This window comes from Petaurus breviceps, unplaced genomic scaffold, assembly GCF_028583685.1.
Source record: "Petaurus breviceps papuanus isolate PSGF00001 unplaced genomic scaffold, PetGlider_PUasm1.0 229, whole genome shotgun sequence".
NCBI classification, from domain to species: domain Eukaryota; kingdom Metazoa; phylum Chordata; class Mammalia; order Diprotodontia; family Petauridae; genus Petaurus; species Petaurus breviceps.
Genome location: NW_027185903.1, coordinates 28594952 through 28608795, shown reverse-complemented (window position 1 = coordinate 28608795; position 13844 = coordinate 28594952). Strand labels below are relative to the sequence as shown.

Genomic DNA, 13844 nt, shown 5'->3' with positions numbered 1-13844 from the left:
CTTTTTAAGCAGAGGAGTGACATGGTCAGATGTGTCTTTTAGGAATATGACTTTGACAGCTGTGTGGTGGATGGACTGAAGAGAGAAGAGCCTTGAAGCAGCTTGATCAATTAAGAGGCTACACAAAACTATATTATGAATTAGATATGTTGTGGTATGACAGGGGGGAAAAGGGAAAGAGGAGCTACGGAAGCAGAATTGAGAGGTCTTGTGAAGTGATTAGATATGAGGGATAAAGGAGAATGAAGAGTCACAGATAGCTCTGAGATTGTGAAACTGAGTGACTGAAGGATGGTGGTGTCCCTGATGGGAACTGGGAAATAAACGAGAAGGATTTGAAGAGGAAGATAACGAATTCTGATTTGGACATGTTTGAAATGCTTATGGGACATCTGATGGGAAATGTTTAATCAGCGGTTGGTTCTGTGCAGATGAAGCTCACAGGAGATATTAGGGCTGGATATATTGATTTGGGAATCATTTACATAGAGATGATATTTGAATTCAAGGGAATTGACTGCCATCTTACTCTGTTCTTTCTATTTGGATGTGCCCTTGTTGGTCTGTGAAAGTTAACACAATTTTGTTAGTCATAGCTTATCTCTTGAAAGTTGAAATTAATGACTTTTGAGATTTCCTGTGAATTTCATTTATCTGTGCTTTTGGTTTTCTTTATTGTCAAGGATAATAGTTCATCTCAAACTGTAGTTTGGAATGTTGCTTCTGCCCTCACCTATGTACTTATCTCTATTTCTGTTTTTGTATATGTTGATCTGTATTGCCAATAAAACAGAAATCCAGGAATTCCTTATATTTTTTTTCTTCCTCAAGTAAAGTATTACTTTAACTTACACCTCCTCTCTCTTCATGAGTAAAATTGTCATTCGTGTCAGTTGTAACTGAGCATTTAAATATTAGAAAATCAGGCTAGTTACCTATGAAAGAAGTGAATGCATTCTGTTTATATGCCTTCTGCTTTGCATTTTTCTTTTTCATTTCTTTAAACCTTGTGTTGATAAAGTGTGTTCTTAGCTCTGAACTAAGATAGAAGGCCTATATAGGTGAATATATACTTTATAAACAAATACATATTTCAACCATACCTAATTTCCTTAAACTCATATACTTGCCCACAGGTCTACATTAAAAAAAAAATAAAAGAAGACCATCTACTAGTGAAGAATCTAGTATGTTGGGTCAAAAGTCCACTTTTTAATGAGCATCTAAATATATGCTAGACAATTGCTACTGTCTAGTAAGTAAGTATGTGCCGGAAAAGCTGAATAGAACTGTATTTACACAGCTGTTGTAGCTGGTAGATTTTCAGGCTTTAAAAAATCTTTATAAATGCCATTTGACAGAATAAACCATAGTATCTTTCACCGTGCCAGTTCTATTGGATAAACAAGGTACTCTTTAGATAATGGCCATGAAGAACAGAGACGTCATCTGTATTCTGGTCATCACAAAAGTTGAAAATGTTTAATAAATCTTTTAATCTATCTACCATCTGAATGTGGGTGCCGGGAGGAATCAGACATCCCCACTTGCAGTGGGACCATTGGAGCAGCCTGGACTCTGTCCAGGTTATTCAGACTAGGAATCCTCCCTGTGAAGTTGGGCATTCTGGGTATGTTGCTCAGCCCTCTCATGCCATTCTCTCCTGGTGCTCAATATGATGTTCAGGCAGGATTTCTAATGACAAGAGATGTGGTCCACGGGAACCGCAGCAGTGACCACACTTATCTACCCTCCGTCACTTCCAACTTTCGGTCATTGTGTGGTCAGTACAGTGGCTGCCATGAACCACATTCATAGCCCTCAGAAATCCTGCTTGAATTCTGTACAGAAGTAGGTCCGTCAGTTTATATTCTGGCCAAATTTGAGGACCCATATAACATTTTTTTGTCATTGCTGTTTATGACAAGTGTTTTTCATGATTGTCCTAGAGCTGAGTCTTGGCTGTAGTTCCCATATATTTCATAAGTAGGGGTAAAGTGATTGTTGTCAGTAACTGATCCATAAAATAATACAATATGGTATGTTTAGAAATGGCCAAATGACACATTCTTGCATTTACCTTGTACATTTTTCCACTGAAGAAATTCAGAGTGCTTTGGTAAAGTGCTTCATTCATTTCCACAACTTATAGATGGGAAAGCTAGTATACAAAAACCTTACTTTTTTCAAGGTCTCAAAATGATTGGTGTAGTTTGGTCTGAAACCCAAAACTCTTTCCAGTCATGTGTTCTTTCCGCTAGTTATAATTAATGTGCATAGTAAATTAAGGTTACCATATACTCCTTGTTTCAGGGGACAGTCCATGATTTCATCCCCCTTTGCCCAGTGGAAGCTGGCTCCCAGGGTTTTGTTTGTTTGTTTGTTTGTTTAGGAAATTCTCCAAGAAGACAAGCCCCTCTTCTATGCTAGCCATGTCTGAAAGAGAAGGGGAAGACTAGAGTTTCCCTTGGGCCACAAAGGTATTTGGAATGTTCTGAGGTGTAAAAATATTTAAGTTGTTTAATGCCTGAATATTGAGTTTGAATTTCTTTGCAATAGATTGTATGAATGAATTTCACTTTCTCATATGTTTAGAGTTAGGGTCTCTTCAAGGCAACATCTAAGTCCATGCCAACAGCATGAAAAACAGGATATCATGGGCTATAAAGAAGTATGCTAGGTCTATAGTGGCAATATCACTAAATTTCTTAAGGAGCTTGGACTTCCTAAATGAAGGGACCTAAGAATAAACTAATAGTATTAAGATCATAAACATGTCCAAATATGTCTACTTCTTATAGGTGTCAACTATTTTAATACAATATTCTATAGTGATATGGTATTATATAGAATTGCATATGTAAATATAATATAACAACTATAATAAATATAATAATAATAACTGATATTAATGCAGTACATGAAAGCTTACATGACACTAAATACATTATCTCATTTGAACCTACTACTTCCTAAAGGAATGTGCATGACCTATCATCTCACTTTTTTTCCCTTTTGCTTTAATCTCTCTTTCCTACTAAAAAAGAAGTAGAAAAACCAAATCAAGCAAAAGCACACTGAAACCATAATCTACATTGATAAGTCTAAAGTCAGAAAGGATTTTAATGTTAAAATAGTCACTACTGTGCCTGTGTGCTATAAGGAGTCTAGACTATGGGTGATCTTACTGATTTTCTACCAAAATGCAAAATGATCCTTAAACACAAAGGATGAATTCAGGCTCAAGCTCAGCCTTAACTCTGAATTTCCTTGTTGTGTCAGTTTAAATCAGGCTCCAAACATTATTTCAAAATGGCTTTAGTGGTTCAATATATGCTAACAATAAATAGTGCATAGTTTACTGGTTAGCATCAAGACAAAGCTGGTCCACAGATAGACATAAGGCCCAAGAAAAACCTCAGAAATTTTATAGATCTTATTACTGTTGGCACATGGTTGACCTCGTTGTGGTGCATTTTATTATCTGTGAAGTTTTTCACAGCCTGAGAGGACTTAGAACTAACACATAAACATTTTGGGGGGGGGGGGTATATTGTTTTTTTCTTTTTCTTCCTTTTAAAATAGTAAGTATGTTTAGACAAAGTATTGTCCATGGTTTGATACTGATCACTAAGTCCTTATCATGTTTTCCAAAGAACAGCCTTCAGATTTTCCCTGGAGACAGCTTCTGGTGTCTAGCACTGTCTAGCAGTGAGAGAGTAGAGCAGGAGAAAGCTATATGAATACCATGTCCTCTGTCCCTGTGTCAGATTTGGTGATATGCTTCTTTCAGAGAGCCTGTGGGTCCAGCCTTTGATCTGTGGAGCACTTGGAGTCTTCTAAGAGATGCATTCTTTATTTCGAGTGGTTAGCAGAAAAGATAGAATGTGACTTGTAACTTTAAGTGGATAAACTTATACATTATTGAATTTACCTTTCCAAGTGACTGTAAATCTTAGATCAAAGATCATAGATTTAGAGCTCTAAACTTTGTTTCTTTTCTCTATCTTCCTCCTCTCTTCATCCCTGCCATGGTCCTCCTTGGGAAATTTTGGGATAGTCTGCTAAAATTAAGCCCAGGTACAGTGCTAGATTGTTGCCTTAACTTTGTTTCATTGAATAAATGAATTCATTTATGATTCATTGCTTCATTGAATAAATGAATGAATGCGGTCCTTCCTTAAAAGTAGTTCCTTCAATGCAATGCAAAATCAATCCTTTTAAAGAAGATGAAGCCTTAACATATATGTAGTCGTGGTCTAAGCTTTCAAAAAAAAAAATTGTACAATACTTATAAATATCTCATTACAGTGTTTATTTCATAACAAAGTTGTCAGTACTGACATAGGTTTATAATAAATGGTATATTGTTTAGTGTCCCTGAATCTGCCATCAGATTACTTTGAGTGAACACAATAAGGCATTTTGTGCTTCCCAGGAAAATTTCTTATTATGTAGAAAATTTTCAGGTTTCTAAGGCTCAGAATCCCTTTTGGAACAAATATAGACCATAATTAGGAGACTATGTTACAAAACTGGAGACTTTTTTGAAGTTCTCACCTCTTATCACTTTGCAAATCTTGAAACATTACATAAGTGCTAGCTATAATTACTATTTTATTAGCAGAATTTTTTTTTATAGGACTAATTCTCTACTATATTTGCTTATTGATAGAGATGACTCTGACACCAGTACTATCTTAGCACAGGTTTGATGCTGGAATGAAATGAAGTATTTATGAGTCATTGAACAGTAACAAAAGGTTTACTTTGCTCTAACAGCAAGGATATGCAACAGAGATTTAGTGGCACTGAGCTACTCTGGACATAGTCTCTTTCATCTCCATAATGGTAATTAGGGCAGGATATGGTGAAAGATATGATGACTCATGTGGATTTCAGAAATCTATGAAGTCAGAGGGCCTCCTCCTATATAGATAAGACTTTCTGTGCCCTTTGGAGACCAAGAAGCTGCATCATGGAAACAGGGGCCAGTAAGGTTCTGGGACCACTTTGTCTCCTTCTAGGGGAAGCTAAACCCGATTGTAAGAAGGAATGAGGGAAGATGAACCTAAGCCATGTTGTGGGAAAATACTGGTAGATGTTAGACCCCTTGGTGGTAAGATTCTGAGGACCTACAAGAGGATCTTGCACCATGTAAATACTTATAGAGCTTTTACTGGAGAGGCGTGGGGGGTGGGGCGGGGGGGAGAAGATAAAAAGCCACTACTATTCTAACATGAAAAACAAGACAAAAATTTTAAATAAAGAAGAACAAAATTCAGAGATCTTGGACTTTTCCTCCCCCCTTAAGAATGACAAAATCTCAAGTTTCAAAAGTCTGGTCCAGGTGGTGGGTGATGCCAAATCTTTGTGTCCCTAATGTGTGTCTGACATGGCCAGGAATTCTTCATCATGCATCAGGGTCATCTGTAATAAAGTGGCCAAGAGGTCTTGCATGCTTATGTCCAGGGATCTAAGTTAATACCGAGGCTCTCTACACACTGTCACCTACTCAGTATTCCCGACCTCAGTATTCCGAAAAGGGGAAAGTAACAGAATCTTTGCCCCCTCAGAGGCTTCTCTAAATGACCCTCCCCCTTTTCCCACAGGTTTTAAATAAGCATTCTTTCTCACTCCCATTCATAAATTCAGAATTTAGCTAAGAGATTCATTAACAAAAACATTTAATTAAAACATGAAAGCAAGGGGAGGCTAGGTGACACAGTGAATAGAGCACTGGCCCTGGAGTTAGGACGACCTCAGACTCTTAAAGCTTACTAGCCATGTGACCTTGGGCAAGTCACTTAACCCCAATATCCCTGCCCTTCCCCCTGCAAAAAGCAAGAAAATTAAAAATTAAAATTAAAAAAAATCCAGTAGAATAGTTTTACTCTGCCATTCATATGCAAATAGGTACAACCCCTAATGGGTTCCAGGAAGAGCTAATCTAATCCCATCCACATAATCCCTAATTCCTTTAGCATATCAGAAAAAGAAGAGCCTTAGAACTCTTGCCCCAGTGGTTAAAAAACCTTAGTCTTGTCTGCCTCCTGGAGATTTGTAAAAGTTTCTTGGGTGTAGGCTGGGCTCTACTTGGCTCCAGGAATGCTGGATTTATGCAGAGATTCAGGGATTTGGGGACACCATGACCCTAATACTCCATATGTGCCCCGCCAGCTCTCTAGCCACTGTTATTGAAGTTTGACTTTTTATTTCATGGAAGCTCAGGAATACCCTAGGAATGGTTGGCCTGTGAGGCCCCTCACTTTGCTAGGCTGCCTGCTCTCTCTTGCTTCCTCTTCTTTTCCCTGTACCTCTCCTTTTTCTTTTCCAAATTTCTGCTACCCAGTCTGCAAAGAGGCAAAAGGCCCATGGGACTCTGAGCTCCTGGAGCCTCTTCCAATAAATAGCATTTCTCCTTCCTCTTCACTGTGGGTCTGAAGTTATGTTGGAGAGTTCCTAGTTAGGGAAGAGGCAATGCCTGCCCTTATTACAAGAATCTCTCATGCCCACTTGCTGCCATCCTTGTTATAGCAATATATCACTGGCTTTAACTTACACATCAGTTAAATGAGGATTAGATAGTCTCTTACAAAGAATACATTGCATTTATTCTGGCATCTAAATAATAAGAATATTTATTTAGGAGAAGGCCTCAGAGATTAAATATTATAGTGATACATATAAATATATCACTATAACCCAAGTCAGAGACTGAGAAACTGATGTGAGAATTGTAGGCTTAAAGATGCTAGCTGGATCCATAGGAGGGAATGAGAGACAGAGGGAGTCAGTTTAGCAGCTAAAAAAGTGAGATTCTGAGAGGCAACATAGTATAGTAGATAGAGAGCCAGATTTGAGTTGGGAAGACCTTGGTTCGAGTCCTGCCTTTGATAAATACTGGATGTTTGACACTGGATGGATTAGTTAACTTTTCATTGTTTCAGATGACTCTCTAAAACTATACCAGGTAGATCTTCATTGGTAGAAGGAGTTTGCTCAGTCTGAAATTCCATATATAAATGAAATCATAGGTCTAGACCAGAGGTGGTGACCCACAACACAGAACCAGATTAAAATGTAATTGGGAAATATTTAACAAAATAAATAAATATACAGTAAAACATAGATAATATTAGATTTTAAAACTAAGTCAGTATACAGTCTGCAGGTATGCTTGTGTACCCCTTTCTGTTTCAGTTTGTCATCACTGGTCTAGATGAAGAAAGGGAGTTTCCAAGAAGAATTATCTTCATCAAGAATGAGAGGTAATTCTTAAAACTCCTACTCTTCCAGACCTCTAGGATAATGAATCCAGAATGGTATAGTGGTAAGAATATAGGACTTGACATCAGAATACTTGATTTTTAATCACAGCTCCACAGCTCATTTCTTGTGTGACTTTGGACAAGTTGCTTTACCCAAGAAGAGTAGACTAAATTCTATTCTAGTTTTTACTCCTAGAATCTGACTTGGAATACTCCTAAAAGAGAACTTTGGAGAAGAAAGTGGCAAAATGACTAAAAATCTTGCAGATAGGATTTATGAAAAAAAAAGTTGAAAGGAGTTGAGTATGTTTAGCTTGTAAATTAGAATACTGTTAAACTTTTTTTTTTTGCTTTTTGGAGGGCAGTTGGAGTTAAGTGACTTGCCCAAGGTCACACAGCTATTTTTTGTGTTAAGTGTCTGAGGCTGGATCCGAACCCAGATCCTCCTCACTCCAGGGCCAGTGTTCTATTCACTGCGTCACCTAGCCACCCCTGAGTGATACCTTTTTTTAATAAAAAGCATAAAACTAAGGAATATTTTGTGCTGTGAATATTTTTTGTCAAATTATTCTCCACTTGTACTGAAGGCAAGTTAAGAAATAATAGTGTTAATCTGCGATTGGAAATGCAGATTACTGAATATTAGGAAGATGGTGATGATGATGATGATGATGATGATGATGATAAGATGGTGATTATTGTTGTGACTCAGTTATCTGGAAGGTCAGCAGCCACTCATGAACCAGATTCTACTGCTTGCTGAGCAATGTGGAAGCTTAGACCACCTCCATTTGCCTTTCCTTTGGCAGCCTGAAGACTCCCGGCTCTTGGGGGCTCACCATATTGGTGCTGAACTTAGTACGGACACTCAATTGGCTTTAAGCCTGCTGCAATTTAGCTGCTGAGCTTAAACAATCCACCAGCCTTAGCCTCGCCTGTAGCAGTGAGTACCTGCCACTGTGCCCAGCTAGATTATTAAATAGCAGGAAAAAAAAAGTTCCAGGTTGGGAAGAATTATTAAATACTGGAATGTTTTTAATGGTGTGATTATAAAATTGCTGTCCTTGATGATCTCTAACATAGAATAGTGTTCACTGATTTGGGTAGAAAGACAGGCAAGGTAACGAATCAGAGGTATTGAATGTCCTTTTACCAGAACTCCTTCGAATATAAAGGCACATTCAGAAATTGTAGAATCAAGCCTGCCAGGTAGGGAAAGATAGATTGATTTTTGTTTATTTTTCCTCTGTAACTAGATGTGATTCAGTGGAAACAGAATCATCTTATATCTTCTATTGGTAATGGATCCATAGCTCATTAACTGTTAAACATCATTAGTGTTCTCAATGTGGTCTTCAGATTTTTTTCCTGTGTTTGCATTTTGATTGGTGGTGTTTGGGGGGTTTTGTTTTTGTTTTTTTTTTTTAAAAGGAAATACTTCCATTTGTTTTCTTTGCTAGTGAGTAGTTATTAAAATGACCCAGGTTGAACTCTGGGTTAGGCTCAGACTCTCTCTCCTTGCACAATAGGATTAAAATCTATTTAAGGCCCTGGAGGATAAGTTATCCCTTTTCATCTGATAATTACTAAACACCTGGAGTGGGGCCATCCGGTCACCATGTGTTGGTTCTTGATTTTTGTTTTGTGTGATGAAATGGTAAGTAAGCTTTCTAATCAGGACTCCTGACCTTTCCAGGGCCCAGTTCTCCTGGGTTTTCAGGCTGTTTTATTGGAGACAGCTGTTGAGGGATGTTACTGATAAGATAATAAGAGCAAAGGGAGCCTCTCAAATCCAGAATCAAGGACCCTGAATAGCATAAGGGTTGCCGCAGGGCAGATACCTTTGAGCATGATTATATCTCTTTTATGACCTCTACCTTTAAAAAAAAAAACAGTCTAGCAATAAAGAAGTCATTATATCCTCAGACACCTAATTTGGTTTCCCTATTAATATAATAGTTGTAAAAGATATTCTGGGCTTCTGATTTTACCAGGAAGGCAGAATTGCTTTCTTTGCCTTTATTGTTTATTTTCTTAATTTTAAAATTATAAATTTAACAACCACCCCAAAATTATAAAATAAATATACAAAAATAAAGAGTAAGATCTCAGGTGTACCCCTTTGCGGCTAAGAAAGAAGAACCAAATTAATTAAAACAACAAAAAAACCCAAAAGATTTGGGGAAAGCAAGTTAGAATTTTTTAAGAACTCTGGCAGACACACTTTAATTTTGTTGAGAACAATTTTCTATGTCAAATGAAAACTGATGTTTGGATCAGAGCCCTTGTTAGTATCTCTGTAGTTATATTCTACACATCTGCAAAATCTGTTGAAGAATTCTATTTTCTTCTTGTTGTTTGTTTATAATTATAAGGTATGATGTGCATAAAATGTTGAGATGACTATACAAATAAAAGGGTAATTACTGCTAATATGTGCCAACATTGGCTCAAATCCAGTAGATTGGTGATCTGGAAGGTGATGTTCCACATTTAAACTAAAATTTATGAAAAAAAAATTCCTTATTTACTTGCAGATAGTGGGCATAAAGCATTTTGGCTTTTGAAATCCAGACATGAGATGTGAAATTAGGAGGCTTCATATATAATAGTTTTTCTTTAATGTTGGCTTTGGTGTGGCATCTGTGGTATAATGAGAAAAAAAAACCACTTATTTAGAATCAGGAGCCTTAGAGTTCAGTCCCACCTCTTCCACTTAATTAACCACATGACCTTGTGGAAATCCAGTGTCATGGAAGTAACATTGGATGGAAACCAATAGAATTGGATTCAAATTTTGGCTTTGCTACTTACTATATGACCTTTGACACGTTAGTTCACCTCTCCCCCTTCCCTGGAAAGCTACGTGATTGGTAAGGTCTCTTCCAGCTCTAATTATTATGAGCCTAAGTCACATATTATCTCTCAGTCTTAACATCCTCATCTGTAAAATGGGGATAATAATACTATCATTACCTACCTCACAGGACTGGGCATATAAAATGAGATGATGTCTTTAAAAAACTATATAAATATCTGTTGTTATTATTATCATTATTACAGAAATATTGAATTCAAATAGTTGTAAGGGTTGGGGACTAGACCTGTGCTTTCACTAAATTAGGATATTCCTGAGATAAGGAAATGCCTTCAGACAATGTACGATTGCACTTTATAATTTATATTCTTAGAGGTTCTTAACCATTTTTGTGTGTTACTGGACCCCTTTGGCCAATGGATGAAGCCTATAGACCTCTTCTCAGAATAATAGCTTTAAAAACATTCATAATTAAGGGAAATGCTAAATCTCAGTTAGAGTTCAGTAAAAATAAAGATGTATTTTTTTCCCCACCCAAGTTAACATATCCCATTGAAATCCATTCACAGAGCCCTTGGGGTGGGGATCCCATGGACACCCTATCTTAGAGAGTTAACTAAAACACATGGCCAGTGTATTGCCAAGGTGAGATTTAAGCCCAGATATTCTTGGCTCCTAGGCTAGCTCTCTACTTATTATGCCATTCTGCCTCTCGTGGTTGTGAGATAAATTTTTTTTTTTAATTTGGTGACAAGATAATTCTTAGTTGCATTCATCTTCTTCCAAGTCATAGAAAATGCTACAAAGCTTAATCGGGATTTAGAACCCCTAGAGAGGCATAAAGGATGCTTACAGTAATATTTTATGCACAATTACCATAATTAAGCTGTCATCAATCATTTTTTACCGGGCTCATGACTTTTTGTTGGATTCTGGTTTTGTCCATGAGAATCTAGCCCAAAATGAAAAGAGGAACACCAGAGGGCTTCCCCCCAAATAAATTCCCATTTTGTTTAGTTATTCAAATATTTTCTTTCACTGTGGAACAATGCTAGGAACTAAATGGCATATAAAACAGAGAAAAGCAAAAACCTTTGAAACCGTGCGATTCTGACATACAAAGTAAGCTATTTGTCTTCTCTACTCACATAAATATAAGTAATAGCAGAGTCAGGTATGGAGTTGACTAATTCTATTTTCCCTTGGCCACAATTTATCCTAATACCACCCATCCCGTTTATGTCATAAGTCACAGAACTTCGCTGGAGATATTGAAGAAAGGTCACAGAGCTGTAAGAGAATTATTGTTTTACAGATAAAGAAATCGAGGCCCACAAAGAGCAGGTGATTTGCCCTTATGTAATCAGTGAATAGTAGAATCAGAACTAGAACTCATGTCCTCTTAAATATTCTTTTTGTTGGGGGATTTTTTTAAGAGGCGGAAAAAAAAAAAAGAAACCAAAAAATGAGTGAGAAATGTCGTTACCTTAAATATATTGGAAGATGACCAAGATTTTAGTAGGTTCCTTCCTTCCTTTAGTTTCCTCACTTCCTTCCTTCCTGCCTCCCTTTCTTCCAATACTACCTTTATCATAGTTTTTTTTTTAATTAATGAACTTTAACAGTAAGATTGGCATTATACATAACATCTTTAATGTGGAAATTCAACATCTAAACAATGCCATGTTGGTTTCAGGATTATATAACTGAACATGAATTCTTTTTTTTATTTTTTTGGAGGGGCAGTTGGGGTTAAGTGACTTGCCCAAGGTCACATGGCTAGTAAGTGTTAAGTGTCTGAGGCTGGATTTGAACTCAGGTCCTCCTGACTCCAGGGTCGGTGCTCTATTTACTGTGCCACCTAGCCACCCCAGAAAATGAGTTCTTTAGCTTCATCAGAAAGTCTTTACTTTTATATTTGTGATGATTTGGTTGACCAAAGAAACCTAAAACCACATAGCCTTCCTTTCTTTTAACAGATGGCAAATTACAAGATCATATAGTTGTTGTATATATTATTCCCCCTGACCACTCTTTTTACTTAATTAGTAAATTACTTAATAGTTTTAAGGGAGTTCACTTTTTTATGTTTGGTGGGGGGTGGGGGTGGTATTCTTAGAGCCAGCCTGGCACCATGGGAGACCAAGAACTGGGTTCTGTAGTTTGGTTTGGGACTACAGTAGCATCACTAAAGGTGCTATTATATCTTGTCACTCCTATTTATTTTTCCATTTCCCAAGTTCAAACAGGAAGAGGCAGACCCCACCTTTCTTCATAACAACCTTCTTCAAACTAGAATTGATAACCTCTAAGGGGCCCAAGTGATGACTTGTTAGCCAGATCATTGGTATTAACAAGTCTAAGCCTCTGTTTTCCAAAATCACTTACTAAGGACTAGGTATGAGTCATTACAATCTTCAGCCTTTATTTTTTTTTCTATCACCATTTTTCTGGATATACTTGACATTGTGATGGGTATTCAACAGATCAAGTCGGCAAATCTCATAGAAGGCAGATGCATCAAAATCTTAATCTAGGATCATATAGCCAGAACTCTTGGGATTCTTAGAGGCCATCTCTAAGTGCAACCACTTCATTTTGCCAATGGGGAAACTGAGACCCAGAGGGGTTAACTGCCTTGCCCAAGTTCACGCATGTAGGAAACAGCAAGGTCAAGTTTTATCCCCTGGTCCTCTCCCTCCCGGGTCAGTCCTCTTTCCATTGTATGACATTGTCTCAGATTTTAATTTTGTTGTCATTGAAGTCATGTCTGACTCATCATGACCTCTTTTGGGGCTTTCTTGGAAGAGTTACTGGAGTGGTTTTCCATTTCCTTCTCCAGCTCATTTTATAGATAACTGAGGCAAACAGGGTTAAATTACTTGCCCAGGGTCATAGAGCTAGTAAGTGTCTGGGGATGGGTTTAAACTCATGAAGAAGAGTCTTCCTAATTCCAAGATTTTAAATTTTAATATTATTGAAGCATAAAAGCTCACTTGGGATGTATAAAAATTCAAGCAGGCAGAATCCCTGAAAAGGTACCTCTTATCAGTTTCTTATAGCTCAGCAAAGTCAAGAAAGGTTTAAGATTTTTCCTGGAATTGCTTTAAAAAAAATTTTTTTTTCAGTAAACCAGTATTATGAAGCAAGGTATCCTTCAAAAAATCTTGTTTTGTGAAGATCTTTTTCTTATTGCAAATGCAGATTCACCTTTCACTCAGAAAATATTCTTGGCTAAGGTAGCATAATCTTAGTCATAAATTTAGAACTGGTGGGGACCTTAGGTGGGGGCATCTAGTGTAGGCCCTTCTCATAGCTGAGGAAACTAAGGATCAAATAGGTTGACTGATTTGCTCGAGTACACACAGTATAAAATTCAAGAGTTGAACTTAGGACTTCTGACATCAAAATGCTTTCAACTACATTACATTACCTTAGATAGCTAGCCTTTATATAGCACTCCAAGTTATGCCAACACTTTACAAATATTAATTCATTTTATCCTCACAAGGACCCTGAGAGGGGCCTGCTATTATTAGCCCCATTTTTACAAATGAGGAAACTGAGGTAGATAGCTTTACCCAGGATCCCATGAATAATTAATGTCTCAGGTCACATTTGAACTCAGGACTTCCTGACTCCTGACCTAGCACTCTCTCCTGCACCACTTACCATGTTTCCCCGATAATAAGACCTATCCCGAAAATAAGCCCTCCCCTTACTGTGTAAGATTCCTCTAAAATAAGCCCTCCCCC

General features: G+C 37.4%; 1 protein-coding gene across 1 annotated transcript in view; it reads left to right on the top strand.

Annotated features, from left to right (window-relative positions):
* Positions 1 to 13844, top strand: part of ADAMTS6 (ADAM metallopeptidase with thrombospondin type 1 motif 6) — a 331893-nt gene that overhangs the window by 202876 nt on the left and 115173 nt on the right. The window lies entirely within an intron of this gene.